This window comes from Rhodnius prolixus, unplaced genomic scaffold, assembly GCF_049639745.1.
Source record: "Rhodnius prolixus isolate KJV_2025 unplaced genomic scaffold, Rpr scaffold_19, whole genome shotgun sequence".
Classification (NCBI taxonomy): Eukaryota; Metazoa; Arthropoda; class Insecta; order Hemiptera; family Reduviidae; genus Rhodnius; species Rhodnius prolixus.
The window spans coordinates 830807-851098 of NW_027411584.1; the positions used below are offsets into that span (position 1 = coordinate 830807).

Consider the following 20292-nt stretch of genomic DNA (forward strand, 5'->3'; position numbering starts at 1 on the left):
AAACTAGTAGTATAAATCAGTCTTTTGTTGCCCAGAGAGAGTTTTGACCTATCGTCTAAGAGTCTTTTAAGTAGTCAATAGCGTCTGTTTAGTTCTGTTCTTTTAAGTCTAGTGGTGGGGGTTCCAAGGAAGACCAAAAAATTAAATAAAATTAAAGCTTCTTTTTACGCATTCACCGATTAAATTCTCTGTCGTTGACTTTGTTACACAATTTTTAGATAATGTTTTCTCTTTGTCTGTATGGGGTGTTTACTGGTTCCCTGGAGAGAATCGGGCACAAGAGATTCACTAGGATGAATCAAATTTCTCTTTATAAATATCACTGGCTCCCTTCAGTATCTTTTAAAAAGGGTTTAGCTTCCCCCTTTTTCGTTGTAAAGTCGCTAATGATCCCCACTACAAACACCCTCCAAACAGCCCCTCCCTATTCCTCCTCGCTGATTATCTCTGGGAAACTGGATAGCCTAGAAAAAATATGATGGCAAAGAATAGAAAAAGGGGAGAAGATTCTGTTGTGCTCTTGGATTGGAGTGTGGAGGAGTTCGTATCATCGGGCGATGTATGTATTGTGTAAAGAGAACTGCCACTATTTATACTGGTAGTTCTGTCAGTGTGTGCGTGTTTATACAGAGTACATGAGAGGAGAGTCTTGTAGAGCCTTGGAAGGAAGCGCTTATTCTAGAAGTAGCGGGTGGTTGGTGGGGAATTGGTTATAGTGCAGCAATCTAGACGGCCGTAGAAAAACTAGTGTTGTGTGGGCTTTTTACGCCAGAAATGTGTGGCCCTAGGGAGAGAAGGGTGTGTTACGAGCGAAGGGCAAAGCCCTTTTGGTTTTCTCTTGTCTCAAATCTACCGTGAAAAAAGGGGGAGTATAGTCTCCATCCACGTTTAGAGAAGAGAACGTGAAGGCAAGAAGGGCCTACAGTACAGTACAGTGAACAGATAGTCGAGGCAGAGTGAATGAGAAAGGGTGCGGAAGGGCAGTGGAGAAACCCTTTTGTAGAGACTCTGCCCTTAGGGTGTGCGCTGGGGAAAAGGGCTTTGGGTTAACTCCAACACTCCCTTATTGCTCTGCTCTTCCACTTGAGAGGAGTTCTACCGCTCTCTGTCTTTCCTTGGGCGGGGGGACAGGGCTCCCTGCTGTTCCTCTCAAGCCCTTCAACTGCTTCCCCGCCATTTCCTGTAACACGCTATTCAATGGAGATGTGACCGCATACAAGCTCAGCTAGCAGCCTACTATTCTGCTCCACTGGTCTCTCTCTCTCTCTCTCCTTCTCCACGTTCTACTTCCTTGCGGGCCAACACAATAGATATTCTCTTGTCGACAAACCATCTACCATCCTCAACAAACATATCTCTCTCTCTGTCTTCTTTCATTTACCCAGAAACACACAACCTTCTTGGTTATCTTCTTCTTTCTCTTTTAGCCACCATTTTCTATCTGGAGTTTGCTCTTTTTCTTTTTGCGGGAATAACAATTTTTTTTCTTTTTTTGCGGGCAAGGCGCACACAGGCGCCAAACTTTCTTTTAGATCAACAATTCACCAAAACATAACTAGACATGTTGTTGTTGTTGTCAACAATGTAAACCTAAAAACCCATTATCTGCCATTAAGTAAGAAGGAAAGGATATAAATATGGAAAACTATGCAGGGTGATAATACTGATTGAAATGGCTGTGCTGAACTTCTTTCTGTCCATGGCCTCCTTTTTTGATTGATGATTATTTTGGGGGCGGCCCCACTACTGCTGCCTAGCTCTTAGATTTTCTCTTCCTAGGAGCACGGTGATGGACAGTGTTGCCTGTAACGAGAGAGAGAACTCTATCCGGAGTTACTCTTACTGCGACCTCCTTGGTCATACGGCATCGAAGTATGGTGAATCGACTGAGCGTTCCAACTCATTACGCTTCCAGACATTACTTGCCCAAAAATGCTTGCTTAAATGGTGGGTTAAACTTCTTGAAATGTCCCCTGGACGCTTGATCCGTATGCTTGTTTCTACCAGCTGTTAAGACTAGATAATATAGGTAATACTCTGAACGGTTTGATTTGGGCTTGCCAACTAAAATCCATATTAGTGGAAATTGGTGCACATAATATTTGGATTGGTCAGAATGTAATTGAAATTAGAAAAATCTATTCCAAGTCTTTTAGAAAAGTATGCCAACCGCTGTATCAGTAAAGATATTGACAAAGTTTGTAATTCAAGATACAATACTTTATACTGTGGCTTGGTGCAAGAAGTGCCAATGTCAGATTTTGGTAAAAATGGGTAAAAAATCTGTTTTGATATATTAACCATCAGAATGTTTTCTTGCAAGGAGTGCCAAAGTTGATTTCAAAGTAGTAACTGAGTTACTAAAACTTACTAGTGCCAATGTCAAAATTTAGCATCAATATTTCCCCCCTCCAGGTAAACCAAAGAGGACGTGTACTCGTAATCCCCTTTTTTGACCTTGGCACTTCTTGCACCAAGATCCATAAATAGTTTTGGAGCTGGAGAAGAATATCCAAAATACAGAGTGTTTTCTGCCCTGAACCCATTTGTAGGGTCAAAGGGCTTTTAGCAAATTATAAATAAATAAATAAAAAATTAATAATTCAGTCAAAAAATACTTCGAAAACTTCTTAACGTTCCGTTCTATGTATCTAACCTCACACTATCCATAATGAAACTTCAAAATCCCTTTCATTACAGATCTTGCTAACACTCGTTTTCTCAAAAATTTCATTCCTCTACCAGCAGCTCATCCTAACCCTCTCATAGAACACCTATCTTCCTCCACATTACCAGGTAATCCTCTAAGGAGATTGAAGAGAAGATGGCCTCGTGATCTACTCTTACCGTGAGAGCAAAGCCACGTTACTGGAGTTACACCACTGGGTGGCTTCTCCACTCGTGATTTTCACGTGTTATTTTTTTGCTATCAGCTACCACATTTGCTTGTTGCAACAACCGTTGCAGTGGTAAATTCCAATAAAAGATTTTTTTTAAAAACTTATGGTTTTTAGTTAAACATAAAACCCTAATTTAATTATAAATAATAACAATTAATAATAATAGTTACAATGGTATTTTACAATAACCATCTTCATATGTATACAATATTCCAGAATTCCAACTGTTCTCCCAGTTAATTACTGTTTATTATATAATTTAATTATTTATCCTAGATAATTATATAATAATAAACCCAGTTTCCACTCAACCCCCGCTTACCTCACAATTCCTCATATGATGTAATTAGTCCCTAGAAATTATGATGACCTTCACAAATATCTATCTAATTATGAGCCGTAATCAAAATATTTTATTGCTAATAATAAATATACCCCCTCCTCCCCTAAATTATATATTTCGCTTTTAACTACCCAATAAGAACTATTTAATTAGTTTTGACAGCATACCTAGTCTAATTAGATTATCAAAGATAATGTCTTTCTGATAATGAATTTGTTAATTGTTGGTTAAAGCGATATATATATAATCATGTCAATTAGTGGTGATTATAATTATTACAAGGTTGTGTTTATTATAATGGGTCTATTGTTGTTGGGATTGTTTATTTTAAACGATCAAAATTACGATCTTTACTCTTCTTCTTAGCTAATTATCTTTGAGAGGGCTTTCTTTAATATTCTGATTAGATAAGAAGCTAACTGATAGCGTTAATTTATGGAAAGCATTATGTTTAAAGATGGTCTAACCAATAAGATTAGCGTTTTTATTTGAGCATTTCAGCGAAATGTTTGATGCGGCCATTTTTATTAGTAAAATTAATTATTGCAAATCTGGTTATTTTTTTAAAAAAAACTTACCGTTAATTAAACTTGATTAAATTTTTAAGTTGGATTTCATTCATGAGCAAAAATAGCATAACATGATCTTGTAAATTTCTTGATCATACAATTCCAGTGGCATGCCACATGAGCAATTTTGTCACCCATTTCCTGGACTTCATCAAAGCCGAATTTTCTTTTTTTCTTTTGTTGTTCGGCATCTGTTTGAAGAAAAAGATCGCTGACTCCAGTCGTTCGAAACCTAGAGAGCGTTCAAGCATTGCCACATTCCAGAAGAATAACTTCATTCTTAGAACAAGTCTACCCTAAAAAGTAATCACACATACATTCCTAGTTTCTCCTCCCCCACATCTTAGACTTTTTTACGATCACTTCTTTTATGATCTTCAGAGTGTGAGCTAAAGCGAAACAATGAGCAAGAGAGAGAAAGCTATAAAACTTGAGTTAATGTCTTTAGCGCTTAAAATAGAGATAGAAATTTTTGTGTTTACTCTATTTAGTCTATTTTCAGTAAAATGTTTATACGCTGCTGCTCTCTTTTTATGAGCTTAGAAACGTATGTGAAAAGGGATGGGGGCTGAAATTTATTACCGACCCACAACTAACATCTGTGAAATATTTTCTAGAAATCATACGCTGAAAAATATTTAGTTTCACTTCCGTATTCGTACAATAGACGGTTCCCGTTTCACCAACTCTCCTCGTATCTGCAGCAAACTTTCAAGAGCCACACTTTCCAGAAAAATCTTAGAAGAGTTGAAAAATTCATTTTCTATCATGATTTTTCCAGATCGCAAGAGGGTTTTTGATCGTCATGTTCTCCCCAATCAGGTCAGGTCTCCCCCTTCTAAATGCGCCTTGCTGCAATTCTTTGTTTGGGAGATAATTCTAATGAAAACAATATTTTCACGAAAAACTATTATCAAGCTTTAAAACGGATGCTGGACCATTTTTCACGATCACAAGAGTGTAGGAGTGATTTAGAGACAGATAAACAAAGATTTTTCGTTTGACTTACGTTGTCCTCTCTCTCTCTCATGTTTCTCTTACTTCCGCAGAGAGTAGATTTCTTCCGTTACAATTAAAGCACACTTCGTCTATCAGAGGAGTTACAGAAAGTAAAATAAGAAAGGTAGACAAAGGGATGAACATGTAGTAGATAATCTTGTGTGTAGTCACAGTGATCGTACAGGAGACTTGGCGTGGTTTGTATGTGTGGGTAGTAATGACGTCAACAGGCAGGATGGGGGGCGTTTTACGGCTGAATCTATAAAAATTATGTTGGGCAGGAAATAACCCCGGAATTGTAACCCTTAACCCTTCCCAAACATAACGTAACCTTTTATAGACATACAGGAGCGGAAGTACCTTAGTCCTTTTGGTACTTTAAAAAAAAAAAAAAAAGAAGAAGCCCAGAAGCTTTTGGTACTTTAATAATTCATTCAAATAGGGCTAAAAACAACCTGAACTCTTGCAACCTCTTCTGAACTACTAAGGGAGCGTTTACAACACCGTTTTTTGAAAAAAAAACAAAACAAAATATCTAATGTGAATATTCACACGGGTTCCTTTGCTAACGAGAGGACGTTCGGGAGGGGAATCGTGTATTTCCGGTGAAAAATCGATTCGCAAAATTCTAGAGAGAGAGAGAGAGATTTTATTGCTGATGCTATAAACTGAATCAAATAAGAAAGAAGGTATTTAAAGAGAGCTAGAAGTACCTTGAGGGACAACAAAGATATAAGGGACGCAATTTGGCTGTACAAGGACGAACAGACAATGAATGCTAAGAGTGCATTGCGTCTTCCTTTTTTCCTTCACCCCCAACCGCTTCCTTTCTACCTGCATTAAAACAGAAAAGCCCTTTGTCCGTGTTGTACCAAAATAAAGTTATCTCTGGCCCTTATCTAACGATGAAACCTTTTATGCACGCACCCATACGTTCAAAGCACCCATTAGAATCCCATCCAGTGAATAAGCAGCCCTTAACACTGAAAAGAAACCCTTCCCCCCAACTACAACCTGAGCGAGGTTCCCCCTCCATTGTGCTGTTCTTTGATCTGTTCGGTTTCGGTGTTTGTGTTTTGTCTCTTTATCTATTCTTGAATATCTAGAATCACAATAGATGTAGGATTTTTTCTACATTCCCCTACTCTCTGAACCTAATTTATAATCCCACAGGGGTTATTTACAGATCTTGCAATTGTTACTAGTAAATCTATAAATGTATGTTCGCAGTGGGAAGAAAGATGACGAAGATGAAACAAACATGGATCAAAAATGGGATAAAGTCAATTCTTCTTTAACCTTCAGGTTATGAAGAATTACCATTGATCTGTAAAAGTTTCTTTTGAGATTAAGAAAGAAATACAGTCGAACCTCTCAATAACGGACACTGGCGGGGGAAAGCAAAGTGGCCGCTGTTTGGAGGTGGTCGTTAGAAGGAGGTAGGCAAGTTTCATAATGAAAAATATGGTTTTTTTTTTCTCAAACATCTATTTAAAAATTGTTTATTATTAATAAATTTAAAAACGTACATAATTGCATAATTATTGCAGCTATATGATATGCATCAAGTTTTTCTTAATTATCCAAAAAATTTATCAAAAAACTACAAATTATTGACTTAGTTAATAATTTTAATAATAATCATCACATTTATTCATAACAATAATAATTTATGGTAAAATTATCATCATACTATCCATCTATTATTAGAAAAATAGAACAAACCTTTCGGCAAGTTGACGATGGCTCGATTTGGTTTTTGCAAAATCTTCCAACACATTTATTTTTCTCTTCTAGAGTTAACCACTTTCGTTTGGAAGACATACCCGGAAAAAATAATATTGTTCGTCCAAAGTAATATTGATTAAAATGGTACAAGATGTATGAGGTTATATAGGAAACTTTTGAAAAAACCAGTAAAAAACAAAAACTTGAGAGGGGATAATTATTTTTATCACCGCGTCAAACGAACTTTTAATAATAAGGTGGTCGTTGGTGGGAGGTGAAACATATAATCCGTTTTCCAAAATCAATGTCCGCGGTCGCTATGTAGAGTGACCGTTAGACGGAGGTTCTTTTATATAGAAAGTGTATAGGAGTAAAACGGGAAAATCCAAAAATTGCCCCGTAAATGGAGGTGGCCGCTAGTGAGAGTGTCCTTTATGGGAGGATCGACTGTAGTATGCAATCAGAGAACATTTCAAGATTGTTAGTTCAACCGACCATCAAGGGGAACCATCTTCCAAAAATAGAAATACCTTTCAGTCCGAAAATTGAATGTTTCAAAAAACTAATTACTAAAGTAGAAGCTCTATGTGTGAAATAAAAAAAAAAAAGTGTAAGGCAATTTGGGAGAGGTAATTTTCTTCCTGAGGCAGTTAATAGCCAAATAAAGTCGGCATAGAAGAAGAAGACCAAGGATGCGCGTTTAGATTGATTTGCAGAGTCAGTGTAGTTCACTTACAATTCCAACACACCCGGGTAACAACCTTCCTTCTGATTACATGTTGTGTACGCGCCGAATGTATTCTGCATTATGCAAATTACTGACAACGACGACCATCTACAAGAAGAAATATAAAGTAAAAGTAGAAGGAAGCCGCCCGGTGCAAGGTAACCCCGGGTTACGTCAAATATCCGGTGTAAGAAATGTTGTGTGTGTGTGTGTGAGTATTAGGTTGGTAACACTGGTGGATGCTGAGAGAGAGGGAAGACAACTGATCGTGCCTCGAATACTGATCATGTCTTCTAAGTTCCAGTCCCTCGCTTCTTCGGCTATTTCCTCTTCAATGTTCTGCCATACTGTTCTCTACCTTCTCTTCATCTACCTATCTGCTATATACACCTTCTATGTACACTTTCTTTATACACTACCTTGCGTACACCATAATCTCCGATCTGCTTACTTCAAACATAATTCTACAGCAAATTATGATGAGAAAGTGGGCGAGAATACATTACTCTTTGACAAACAAGCTCCTTTCCATCTTCCGCCAGGATGTACGCCAATCACTTGGGGGTATCCTGCATGCCAACACGCGCGCATAGCTTACTCTGAGAGCTTTTTTTTTTTTTTAATCGACAAGTTCTCTTTTAACATGGAATCTCTATTAAACGTTTATTTCCTGCCAATGCCGAAGCTTCCTTATGGACTCAAAAGCCGAGCCTACCCAAAATGGCAGTCTTCTTTAGTAAATTAATGCCTATTTTTCAGGCCACCAAATTAGGTGTCGTGTACAGAGGCGACTAACAAACTTACTTTACTATAAATTTCTCAAATTAAACATTAAATAAAATCCAAGGCCTAGAGACCGGGGGAATCGAAACCACTAAACCAACAATACATCATAGCTTTGCGGGTCTAGCCTATAACCGCCTAACATACCTTACTATAAATTTCTCATATTAACCCATTAAATAAAATCCAAGGCCTAGAGACCGGGGGAATCGAACCAACTAAACCAACAATACACCTTAGCTTTGCGCCTAACATACTGTAACAAAGTTGACCTGGGCAGAAACGAAAGGCCTAGATTGTTCTAGGGGTTGAGCGACCAAAGTCGGTAACAGGCCACCACTGTGTTGACAAAAGGGCCGGTCTCTACCTGAACTGAAAAGGAAAGGGCTAGATTGTTCAAGGAGTTTAGTGACCGTAGCCTGTAACGGTCCACCCCTGTGTAAAAGCCAGCTAAGAGAGAGGCCGCAGTTGGGGTGGTGGCATATGTATTTTCCAGCCAATGAGCGGCAGGTGGGAGCAAGACAGACGGAGTTGGAGTAAGACAGAAGGTTAGAGGAGGGCGGCCCCAGTTGGGGTGGTGGCAGCATGTGTTTTCCTCAGCCAGTGACCGGCCGGTGGGCGTAACAAAGACGGAGTGGGGCAGTCGCAGTTAAAGGGAGGCAGACACAGCTGGAGACGTCAGTTTTAATCAAGTTTTTAGACAGAGTTTTTAGTGAAGTCTTTGCAGACAGTTATTAGAGTTTTTAGTCAAGTTTATGAGCTAGTTTTGAGAGAGTCAGTGTTGCGGAGTGCTTCAAAGTTAGCTAGTCAGGCGGTTAGTCAGTTAGTGAGTAGAGCTTTGTTTGTGTAGCAGAGACTAGTGCAATTCGGTGCAGTGCGGACCAGTGGTCAGTCGGGGAACAGTTTTGTGGCGTTACGTAGTGAGTAAGTCACAGAAAACTGTTGTGACTGTTGTAAATGGTAACAGTAATGAATAGCGTTAGTTGCAAGTAAATGTTAATGTGAGTAAAGGTAATGTGTTAATAAATCAGGTTATTACTTACAAATTTAGCAAGTTTTATTATTTAATCAAACCCACATATATTTAAATTAACTAGTGGCAGGCACTAGTTGTGTTGTTAAAGTTTTTAGTAAAAGGACAAAAACTTTACAATACTGTTAAATCTGTTTACTGTTAAATTTCTCATATTAACCATTACATAAAATCCAAGGCCTAGAGGCCAGGAGTAGAACCCACTAAACCAACAATACATCTTAGCTTTGCGGGTCTAGCCTACCACCGCCTAACATACTTTACTATAAATTTCTCATATTAACCCATTAAATATAATCCAAGGCCTAGAGACCGGGGAATCGAACCAACTAAACCAACAATACATCTTAGCTTTGCGGGTCTAGCCTATAACCGCCTAACATACTTTACTGTTAAATTTCTCATATTAACCATTACATAAAATCCAAGGCCTAGAGGCCAGGAGTAGAATCCACTAAACCAACAATTCATCTTAGCATTGCGGGTCTAGTCCCTAACCGTTCCGCTACCGCGTAGTGTTCGACTGTAAATTAAATATGTTTCAAAAAATTATGAGTGTGAAGTATATTAATGAGTTACAACATGGAGCGTAGTAGTTAGTGTGATGTTTTTGTCTGCTTGTTGTGGATATTAAAACTGTCCGGTAGGACAGTTGTATAAGGGTTGATCATCAAAAACTGCACGAAAAAGCGTAACGTTGAAAAACACCCAACTTTGACAATTTTTTTCTCTTTTTCTATAAAAGATGAAATTCCCAAATTTTCTTTATAATAAAGGGCAAATCCTCCTTTATGACTGTAATTTTTTTGCAACAACCTAGATCTGATAGATTTTGAGAAAAAAGTTGCCGAAAATGTGCAAAAACGGCATTTTCAAAAATTGTTCTTGTTCTTGTTCTTGTTGTTGTTGTTGTTGTTGTTGTTGTTGTTGTTACCTTTTTTGTAAACAACGTAGCGCCTAAACGCGTGAACCGATTTTCATGAATGAGGTATCATTCGAGTCGGAATGTTATGTAGATGTGCCTTTTGAGGGTCTCGACGCTGTACATGGAAAGGGTGAGGAGTTAGCCCCCTTTATGCAAGGCCCCCTCCAAAATTATTATCATTAATTACTCTGTAAATCTTTGCCCGATTTTGATAAAATTTGGTAGGATGACAGGGTTAGGGCTCCCCTACGTAACATTAAAGCAACGATCTGCTCTAACACTTGTTAAGGGGAAGTATAGCAATCGTTTCAAATTATCGAAACGTGAACCGATTTTCATGAATGAAGTGTTATTCGAATCGAAATTTTGTACAGATTTGCACTTTTAAAGTCTCGACGCTGTGCCTCATAAGGAGGGGAGTTTGCCCCCACCCAAGTTAGGCCTTTTCTAAAACTATGTTTACCAATATTTCTATAACGCTTAGTCCGATTTTGATAAAATTTAGCAAGAAGAAGTGGTTAAAGCTCCTCTACGTGGCTGTGAAGTGCCATCATGCTCTTACACCTACTAAGAGGAAGTACTGCAATCGTTAAAATTTTCAATGAGTGAACCGATTTTCATCAATGAATTGTAGTTCGATTCAAAATCTTTGCCTCTTTGCCTTTTAGGGAGAAGTACTGTAATCGCAGTTTATTTTTCTTACTCCTCTTAAAGGGAAGTACTGAAATCGCAGTTCAATTTTGCTATTTACGTACAAATTACCTTCCTATTTTATTCAAAACGCTTTCTCAAAAAAATTGTTATTGAGGATGGTTTTGGGACCGCAACCATAATCATTCTTTAAAAAGATCTCTCCAGTGGTAGTAACTCCGACTTAACACCTTTTCAGGTTATAATGATACAATTAAAATTTATTATTCCCAATTTTAATAAAATCTGTAAAGCAACTTTGCAAAACATACAAAAGGAAAATCTGTCCAAAAGGTACAAAAATCTCTTTAACAAAAACTTACAGTTTAAAATGTTAAGTATAAGGGTTGATTAAACGCCAAAAGGTACACAAATCAGCTAGTACCCAACATTTCATTCATACTTCATTGATATTATTTTAAGTAATTTTACTACATTAATTTTCATTAATATTTTTTTGAATTTATTAGATGTCACAGACCCTTATGCTGGCTATTTTAATCTACAAAATATTTGTTCAAGTAGAACACCATTTAACTTAGATTGACTGTAATAAGATAAATAAGATATGCATATTTTTATGACAGCTAACATAATTATTCCAGTATTTTACTATAAGTAAAAGTAGAGGGACTACATTAAATTACAATTGAGAAATGAATAATTATTGTTGAATAATTTACTTGATATTACCTACGCGTTATTTGTGCTCACAAATACTTCGGAAAGACGAATTCTAGACTGAAATATTATTTTAAATCCGTGATTCAAATTTAAATAGAAGCCGACTCTGCCTTTGTCTTTTTTTACTTTAACGTGCATGTACATACATACGATATATGTGACTATTCAGAATAAAGAGCATAATAAAGATAAATCAGAAGAATAATTTGGAATAAAGCTAAAATAAAGTACCTATTTAATTACGAAAATATAATGTACATTTTATCATAATTATAACAAAAAAATAAAATATTATGAATGAACAAAGGGAAGGGATTAGCTATGCGGTTAGCATATTGGATTCCCACGTGGAGGTTCCGGGTTCGAATCCAGCTGCTGACCCTTAGATTTTCTCTTTCTAAGAGCTTCTTACAGCTCACTGTCCGGGTGATGGACAGAGTTGTCTGTAACGAGAGAACACTGTCCGGAGGCCGGCAGTGCACTGAAAAAAGCTCCGGGCGCCAATAACCTTGATGTTGACGCGACTTAAATCATAAAAGAAAAGAAAAAGAAAATGAATGAACTGGCCAGCATAAGGGTCTGTGACATCTAATAAATTCAAAAAAATATTAATGAAAATTAATGTAGTAAAATTACTTAAAATAATATCAATGAAGTATTAATGAAATGTTGGGTACTAGCTGATTTGTGTACCTTTTGGCGTTTAATCAACCCTTATACTTAACATTTTAAACTGTAAGTTTTTGTTAAAGAGTTGAATGAGTAAGCTGTAATTTGTGTCTACCGGTGCGACTACAAAAGTAGACTATTTACAAGACTAGTTTAATTTCCCTATAGTGTTTATGCGCATAGTTGAAAGTAAGGTTTTGAAAAAAGAACATATAATTACGCCAGGTACAATTGAGGGCAAAAAAAAATAAAGAAAAATATATATTGAATGTTGGCAATTGTTAAAATATCACACTCTGTTAGCAGAGGGAACCATTGAGCCGTTCTATTGAGGATATAGAACTGGGATAGAGTGTGCGAGACGGGGCTTTTTTTTTTTGTAGACAGGGAACACAAAAGAGGGCAGAAAGTGAGGAGAGGAAGAAGATAAAGAACAGTAGAATGAGAGGTGAAGGTGAATTGAGGCGATACGCCGGGTAGAAGGGGACGTACACTTGTGAATTGTTATCTAATGGACCGAGAAGAGGTAGTTCTGGCGAGACCAATTTCTAGTTTAGTCTAAACTATAGCGGAGGGGTGCGGTAGCAAGAGAGAGAGTGGGGCGCAGTCCCCCGTGTCCTTTTCGAACAATCAGTCACCCTCCTCCAGAAATCGGTGAACTGGCGTATCCTTGGCGACAGAGATACAGTGGTCGGTGCAGCCTCTCTCCTCTCCTCTGCAATAACCATACTTGTCCCCCCTGTCACAGCCAACAAAGAATTAGTTCCCCTTTCTGGACTCATATGTACAAACATGGGCACACAAAAGCATTAAGCCTTTTATCTCCTGCCTTAAGTCCTTCTGCCTTAAAGTATCTTTTCCCTAACTCGCACAAACACATCGATATATTAGTGTTTTTTTTTTTTTTGGAGGCCCCTCACACAAATATTTTGGCGAACATCCATTAACCTTTAGTAGACTTTGCAAGGTTACTGCAATTACTCAATCACTCTCTTTGCTCACTCAAAGAAGAATTGCACCATTCAGTTTGTGGAATAGTAGAGTCGTGTGAGGGTGCACAGATTATTTTTCATGAAAAAAGAAAATAATCGAAAATCACATTATTCATCGATAATGAAATTGAATGAGAACAGCAGGCTTAACAGTAAAGACTTGTACATCGATTATTTTCTGCTGATAGTCGCCACGATAGCCGAGCGGTTAAGATACTAGACCCGCATAGCTAAAATGTATTGCTGGTTTAGTGGGTTCGATTCCGGGGTCTAGGCCTTAGATTTTATTTAATGGTTAATATGAGAAATATATTGTGAAGTAAGTTAGGCAGTTAAGATACTAGACCCGCAAAGCAAAGATGTATTGTTGGTTTAGTGGGTTCGATTCCCGGTCTTAGGCCTTCCATTTTATTTAATGGTTAATACGAGGAATTTACAGTAAAGTATGTTTGCTAGTCGCCTCCGTCCACCGACACCTAATTGGTAGTTGGACGTTAAGCCCCGCCTGAAAAAATAGGCAATTACTTTACTTTTTTTTAATTCTCTGCTGATTCTAGTCCAATGTAAATAAATGTACAATAAAAATAAAACAGAAATGTTATTACTATAATAAAAATCCAATATCGTAAGCATAAAAGCAGAAAAAAAATCTGTGTCAACGACACGAAAGATTTATGTATTAAACGAATACATAATATATACACATAATCGTGTATATACGAGCGTCGTTTGAAAAGTCCGTGCAAAAATAAAAACTACTTAATTTTTTGGGGTAAACCTTTTTTATTTTTCAACATAGTCTCCTTTTAGGCTTATACACTTCGTCCAACGCTGCTCTAGTTTGTTGATCCCTTCCGAATAATAGGATTTGTCCAAGTCTGAAAAATAGCCATTCGTTTCTGCAATCACCTCCTCGTTTGAATAAAATCTTTTTTCCGCCAGCCATTTCTTCATATTGGGGAACAAATAGTAGTCCGAGGGAGCCAAGTCTGGAGAATAGGGGGGATGTGAAACGAGTTGGAACCCTATTTCCATTAATTTTGCGACCACAACTGCTGAGGTGTGAGCTGGTGCGTTGTCGTGATGGAAAAGGACTTTTTTGTGGGCCAATCGTGGGCGTTTTTCTTGCAGCTCGGTTTTCAAACGGTCCAATAACGATGAATAATATGCACCTGTAATAGTTTTACCCTTTTCCAGATATTCGATGAGGATTATTCCTTGCGAATCCCAAAAGGCAGTCGCCATAATCTTTCCGGCCGAAGGAGCGGTCTTCGCTTTTTTTTGGCGCAGATTCCCCCTTGGTAACCCATTGTTTAGATTGTTCTTTGGACTCAAGAGTGTAGTGATGTATCCATGTTTCATCCACAGTGACGAAACGACGCTTCTGGAACAGCTGCAAACCGTCCTTGCAACACTTCACACGATTTCGTTTTTGGTCAAGCGTGAGCAATCGCGGCACCCATCTTGCGGATAGCTTTGTCATGTCCAAATGTTGATGCAAAATATTATGTACCCGTTCATTCGAGATGCCCACAGCACTAGCAATCTCACGCACCTTCACTCTTCTGTCATCCATCACCATATCATAGATTTTATCAATGATTTCTGGAGTAGTAACCTCAACAGGGCGTCCAGAACGTTCAGCGCCACTTGTGCCCATATGGCCACTCCGAAAATTTTGAAACCACTTATAAACTGTTCTAATCGAAGGTGCAGAGTCACCATAATGTTTATCAAGCTTCTCTTTAGTCTCCTGAGGCGTTTTGCCTTTCATAAATTAGTGTTTAATCAATACACGAAATTCTTTTTCGTCCATTTTTTGAAAATCACTCGACTTCCTCGATTCAAACGAATGCCAAACACAAAGAAATAGACCGATCTGGCTGAAACTTGGTATGTGTTCTTCCAAGAGATGCTACTAACTAATCATAACCTCGATACGCGCCAGTGGTGCTATCTCTCTGACTTTGCACGGACTTTTCAAACGACCCTCGTATATATATATATATTTTTAACCCCGAGTTTAACAAAATAAAATCAATTGCAATGAAAAATTGAACGCGAGAAAAAAGATGGTGTAATACTTAGTTACTAAATTATTTACATAGGTCACAAACAATTTCACCGCAAAAATATATGCGCCATTTATTGTGTCAGATCGGCTAAAACTGCGAAGATGAAATTGAGGCAAACTTTTTGAATAATGCAACTTTGTTAAAATATATTATGTAGGAGAACCGAGCAAGGTGTAATTGCTATCCTAATTTGGTTGGAGCATCGTTGCAATAGTTAAATATTTGATTTATTTATTTTTTGGTTTGAAAATACATTTTATTCCTAAATAATAAATATTTGAACATTAAAGGAAATGAATAAATTAATTCATTTACAGCTCCGGGACTTCTTTTTTAAATAATAAATGCTGTCGTTTGATGTGTAGCCGATTTTGTCCGCTATACAGCGCATATATATGTATAGATATTTTTTTCCAAACAGGTTTTAAATTCTCCTCACCAACCTCTGATGATGAAGGAACATCCGAATCCTGTCAGAAATTAAAAAAAAAATAAAACGCGTGTTGCAAATTATTTAAACAATATCATTGATTTCTATCTGTCGTAGAACAAGAGGCATGTTTATTGTATCAATGTTTAACTTCTGTTTGTCTGAATTTTGGTTTTGTAAGCTGTGATTGAGTTTTTTGATAATATGTAACTGGGCCCGAGTATTCTGGAGTGACGTTAGGCCCCCCCCACGCTAGCCAATCGCAAAGCTAAAAGAATCCACAGTATTGGATTCGATTCCCGGGTTTAGGCTTTTGTGATTTTATTTAATGGTTATTATGATGAATTTATTGTATGTTAGTAAGTTATAGGCGTAAGTTATAGGTGTAAGTATGTTAGGCGGTTATAGGCTAGACCCGCAAAGCTAAGATGTATTGTTGGTTTAGTGGGTTCGATTCCCGGTCTCTAGGCCTTGGAGTTTATTTAATGGTTAATAAAAGAAATTTACAGTAAAGTATGTTAGGCGGTTATAGGCTAGACCCGCAAAGCTAAGATGTATTGTTGGTTTAGTGGGTTCGATTCCCGGTTTTAGGCCTTGCATTTTATTTAATGGTTTATGTGAGGAATTTATTGTGAAGTATTTTAGGCGGTTATAGGCTAGACCCGCAATGCTAAGATGTATTGTTGGTTTAGTGGGTTCGATTCCCAGGCTCACTAGGCCTTGCATTTTATTTAATGGTTAATATGAGAAATTTATAGTTAAGTATGTTAGGCGGTTATAGGCTAGACCCGCAATGCTAAGGTGTATTGTTGGTTTAGTGGGTTCGATTCCCGGTCTCTAGGCCTTGGATTTTATTTAATGGTTTATGTGAGGAATTTATTGTGAAGTATGTTAGGCGGTTAAGATACTAGACCCGCAATGCTAAGATGTATTGTTGGTTTAGTGGGTTCGATTCCCAGGCTCACTAGGCCTTGGATTTTATTTAATGGTTAATAAAAGAAGCTTACAGTAAAGTATGTTTGCTAGTCGCCTCCGTGCACGACACCTAATTGGTAGCTGGACGTAAAGCCCGCCTGAAAAAATAGACATTACTTTATTTTTCTTTTTTTAAATCAGCCGAGAGGATCAGCTCCAATCTAGGAGTTGTCCCAAGAACTCGGAGTTACTGCTTTAGTTTCTGGAGCCTCTCTACTGATAGTCCCTCATTGAAGCATTTCGGGGGAAAAAAGATTCCGGTCCACTAAAGAGCGAGTTTCCTGGACTTTCTCATCATCGGCATACCTTTGATCCCCCAGGATGAAGTGAGCTCACTGGAGAGCAGCCCTATTTTGGCGAGCTTATAAAAAAAACAGCCCTTCGCTAACTGAATAAAAGACCATGGTTATATTTCTAGCTGAAAAATCAGCGTAAATTATCAGCTGTGATATTTGATGTCACAATTTATTAGAATATTTTATTAACATAATGACTCTTGGTTCAAATAGAATTATCTTGGGGGAAAAAATAAAAAGCTAAATGTACATACTCATGCTGTTGATATTGTAGTAAAACAGATTAAACATTTTATTGGCACAAACAGTAAACAGCCTTATCTACCTCCTTCCCCTTGCACCCAATTGTCGTGTACACAAGCTCGAGTTTACTTTTATTACGTCTAAATTAAAGTAAATCCTCAAAAATTGTTTTAAATGTTATTTTCTCATCCATAAATAATATGGTTTTATATGTTTCTGTATGATGTTTACATACGTTTTATAGCAGTTTATTTTTCTGTTTTATTTGACTTTAGTCTGACGTTAGGACATGTGACAAGTGGCCTTCAGTACTTGTTTTCACAAGTCGCCGTTTTTACTGTGTTGGGAAGTGAAACCGCCCTTTGGCACTATCTCAGTACGTCTTACGTTTCACAGTAAGAGGAAATCAAAATATTTCACACGCATCACGTCTAACACGCTTCCGGAACTAAATATTAAAATGCCAATCAATTTCATCCTGCTGAATACGAAAAAAAATGTCATACTTGTGAAAACTTTAATCTACAATTTAAAGTTAATCAGAATTTAATAGATTCGGTTAAAACTAGTGGAGAATAACTAAAAAGAAAAAGTACAATATAAAATTTTTAACCAATAATAATTCTATCTTTAATGATAGTTTTGGTTTTCGACCGTTGTCGAATTGATAATTTTGGGAAATATTGAGGTGCGGTTAATCAACACAAATTCTGTTTCATCTCACCAACGTTTCGGTAAATTTATTACCATCTACAGGGTATCGTAAAATTTGTGGAGTTCAACTTTAAGCTACATCATCATAACTGTTGGATGTAATAGAACCTGAAGATTGAAATAGAACTACCGAAACGTTGATGAGATGAAACAGAATTTGTGTTTGAATTTATTGATTGACCATTGCAAAATTACCTAAAATTGCACCCATCAATGTAAACATGTTCGATTGGTTAAAACTTGGTATGCTATATCTAAGATTAATATTGTAGACAAATTAAAATATTCTAGATACCAAAGATAAGAGGGATATAGGATGTTAAACTTTTTGGGGATCTCTTAAGTATTCAAAATTCAACTGTAATATTTTGGTTCCTAATTTCCATAACCCCAGGAAATTCGGAGCAATAGCAGACAATATCTGGCTCTATTATTGTGAAGTATTTTAGGCGTTTATAGGTTAGACCCGCAAAGCTAAGATGTATTGTTGGTTTAGTGGGTTCGATTCCCCTGGTCTAGGCCTTGGATTTTATTTAATGGTTAATATGAGAACTTTACAGTAAAGTATGTTAGGCGGTTATAGGCTAAACCCGCAAAGCTAAGATGTATTGTTGGTTTAGTGGGTTCGATTCCCGGTTTTAGGCTTTTGGGATTTTATTTAATGGTTGATATGATGAATAACAATGTTCTAGATACTATAGTTTTGTAGATATAGATGATAAACTTGTCGGATTACAAAGATAGTGTGAACAAAAATGAAATTGAGATTATGATACTCAATCTTTGTTACATTATACAGAATATTTAGTACCAACTCCAAGTCTGAAGAGAATGTAACATTTTGTGGTTTGATTGCTCGCATCAAGCTGTTTTTTTGTTCATTTCCGTTTTCTTTTTAAATACCAGCTGGAAAATTGAAGCTGTAAATAAAAGTAGCAGGTTTACGTTAACCACTTTCTGCATGGCCAGCGATGCGCAAAATCGGGTCTCACTGTTCGTTATGCTGATGATGCCCGAATCAGTGGTGTGATTTAGCTTTACACTTCCACCTCATTTGGTTGGGAAATTTATTTCAATTACTGTGTACGTAATATTTTTTACAGATGAATATTTATCCTCTCGTAATTACATATTTATGTAAATTTTATGCCAAAGTAAATCTTGAAATATTAATTTTTAACAGGGTAATAAAATTTGTTGAAGTTTTGCACGTTAAAATTGCAATTAGTTGAATATAAATACATATATTAATGCACTTTACTTTATGCTTTAGTGAACTTCTTCTATTTAACACTTTCGTATTTACTGTTTAAGTCTCTCGTTGCTTGGAAGAAGATTGTAAGTGCGAATGTTGGAGGAGAATTCTGGGGAAGATTTTGGGCTAGGTCTCTGTGGGAAAGGAGAGAGCTCGAGGCGTCCAGGAGAGCCTGGGTTAGTTTCTAAGGTGTTAGAGCGGAATATGCCCTACCTTCGGCGTGATCAGAATATTTTAGGAGCAGCAATATTTGGGGAGCTGTAAGTACTCCAAGAAATGGTAACTGTCGGCTCCTAAAACACCACCTAGGCGCCACGGTTAGAGGTGAGACCTGCAAAGCTAATATTCATTGTGGTACTGGGTTCGATTCCCGGTCTTAGCCCTTGGATTTTATTTAATAGTTAATAAAAGAGATTTACAGTAAAGTATGTTTACCAATCGCCTCCATCCACGACACCTAATTGGTAGTTGGACGTAAAGACCCGCCTGAAAAAATAGGCGATTACTTTTCTTTACTTTAAAACACCACCTCGAACTTCCTAGTCTGGATAATTTTTAAAATTAGGATTGCTGCAAAGTTTCACCTTCACTAATAGAGGACTTAGTAACCTAATCTTAGAATCAGAATATCAGGAGTATTCTGGAAAAGAAAACATAGCCCTGAAAACTTGAATTTCCGGTGTAAAAAAACAAAAAGTCGAAAATGTGCACGATTTCAGGGCTTCCTGTTTTTCTTTTACGAGAGGTGGGAGAAAATTGAAAAAATAAATAAATCTCCTGTTTTGGGGCGATGGGGAACGTTGTGGGGTTGATTGTTTCTCCTTTCGCCTCACAGGATTCGCATTTACGGTCCATTGCTTCAATTCCCTAAATTTCTATGCTGTTTTCTTAAACCTTGCCGGAAAAGAAGTTCACCCTGATGTGGCTAGCGGAAGGGTGTTAGCATTTTGTTGATAAGAACATAAGCACAAACACAATGGGGTTCTGAAAGACGTAGTAGTAGGAATTGTCTAGGACAGTGATTCTCAACCTTTTTTTTTTTTTGTCGCGGCGGCACACTTTTAACAATTTCAAAATTTGGGGCGGTACACTAACAATAAGATAAGTTTAAACGTATTTTACTTATCCCCATAATACACTGAGTAAAATAGTTTTATGTTTATTTTCAATATAAAATAAAATAATATTGTACTACAAAAAACAACAGTATATGTTTATTAAGGGATTAATTACAAGTTAAATAAAATAATATTGTACTACAA

At 37.1% G+C, this 20292-nt stretch overlaps 1 long non-coding RNA gene across 6 annotated transcripts in view; it reads left to right on the forward strand.

Annotated features, from left to right (window-relative positions):
* The window catches only part of LOC141448315 (uncharacterized), a 251436-nt gene that overhangs the window by 131697 nt on the left and 99447 nt on the right, over window positions 1–20292 (forward strand). For 4 of the 6 annotated variants that reach the window (XR_012454957.1, XR_012454953.1, XR_012454954.1 and 1 more), the window contains one exon: window positions 6042–6250. The exons of the other annotated variants lie outside the window; for them this stretch is intronic. This is a non-coding gene — a long non-coding RNA (uncharacterized lncRNA). The remainder of the gene's footprint in view (window positions 1–6041; window positions 6251–20292) is intronic. 6 annotated transcript variants of the gene reach the window in all.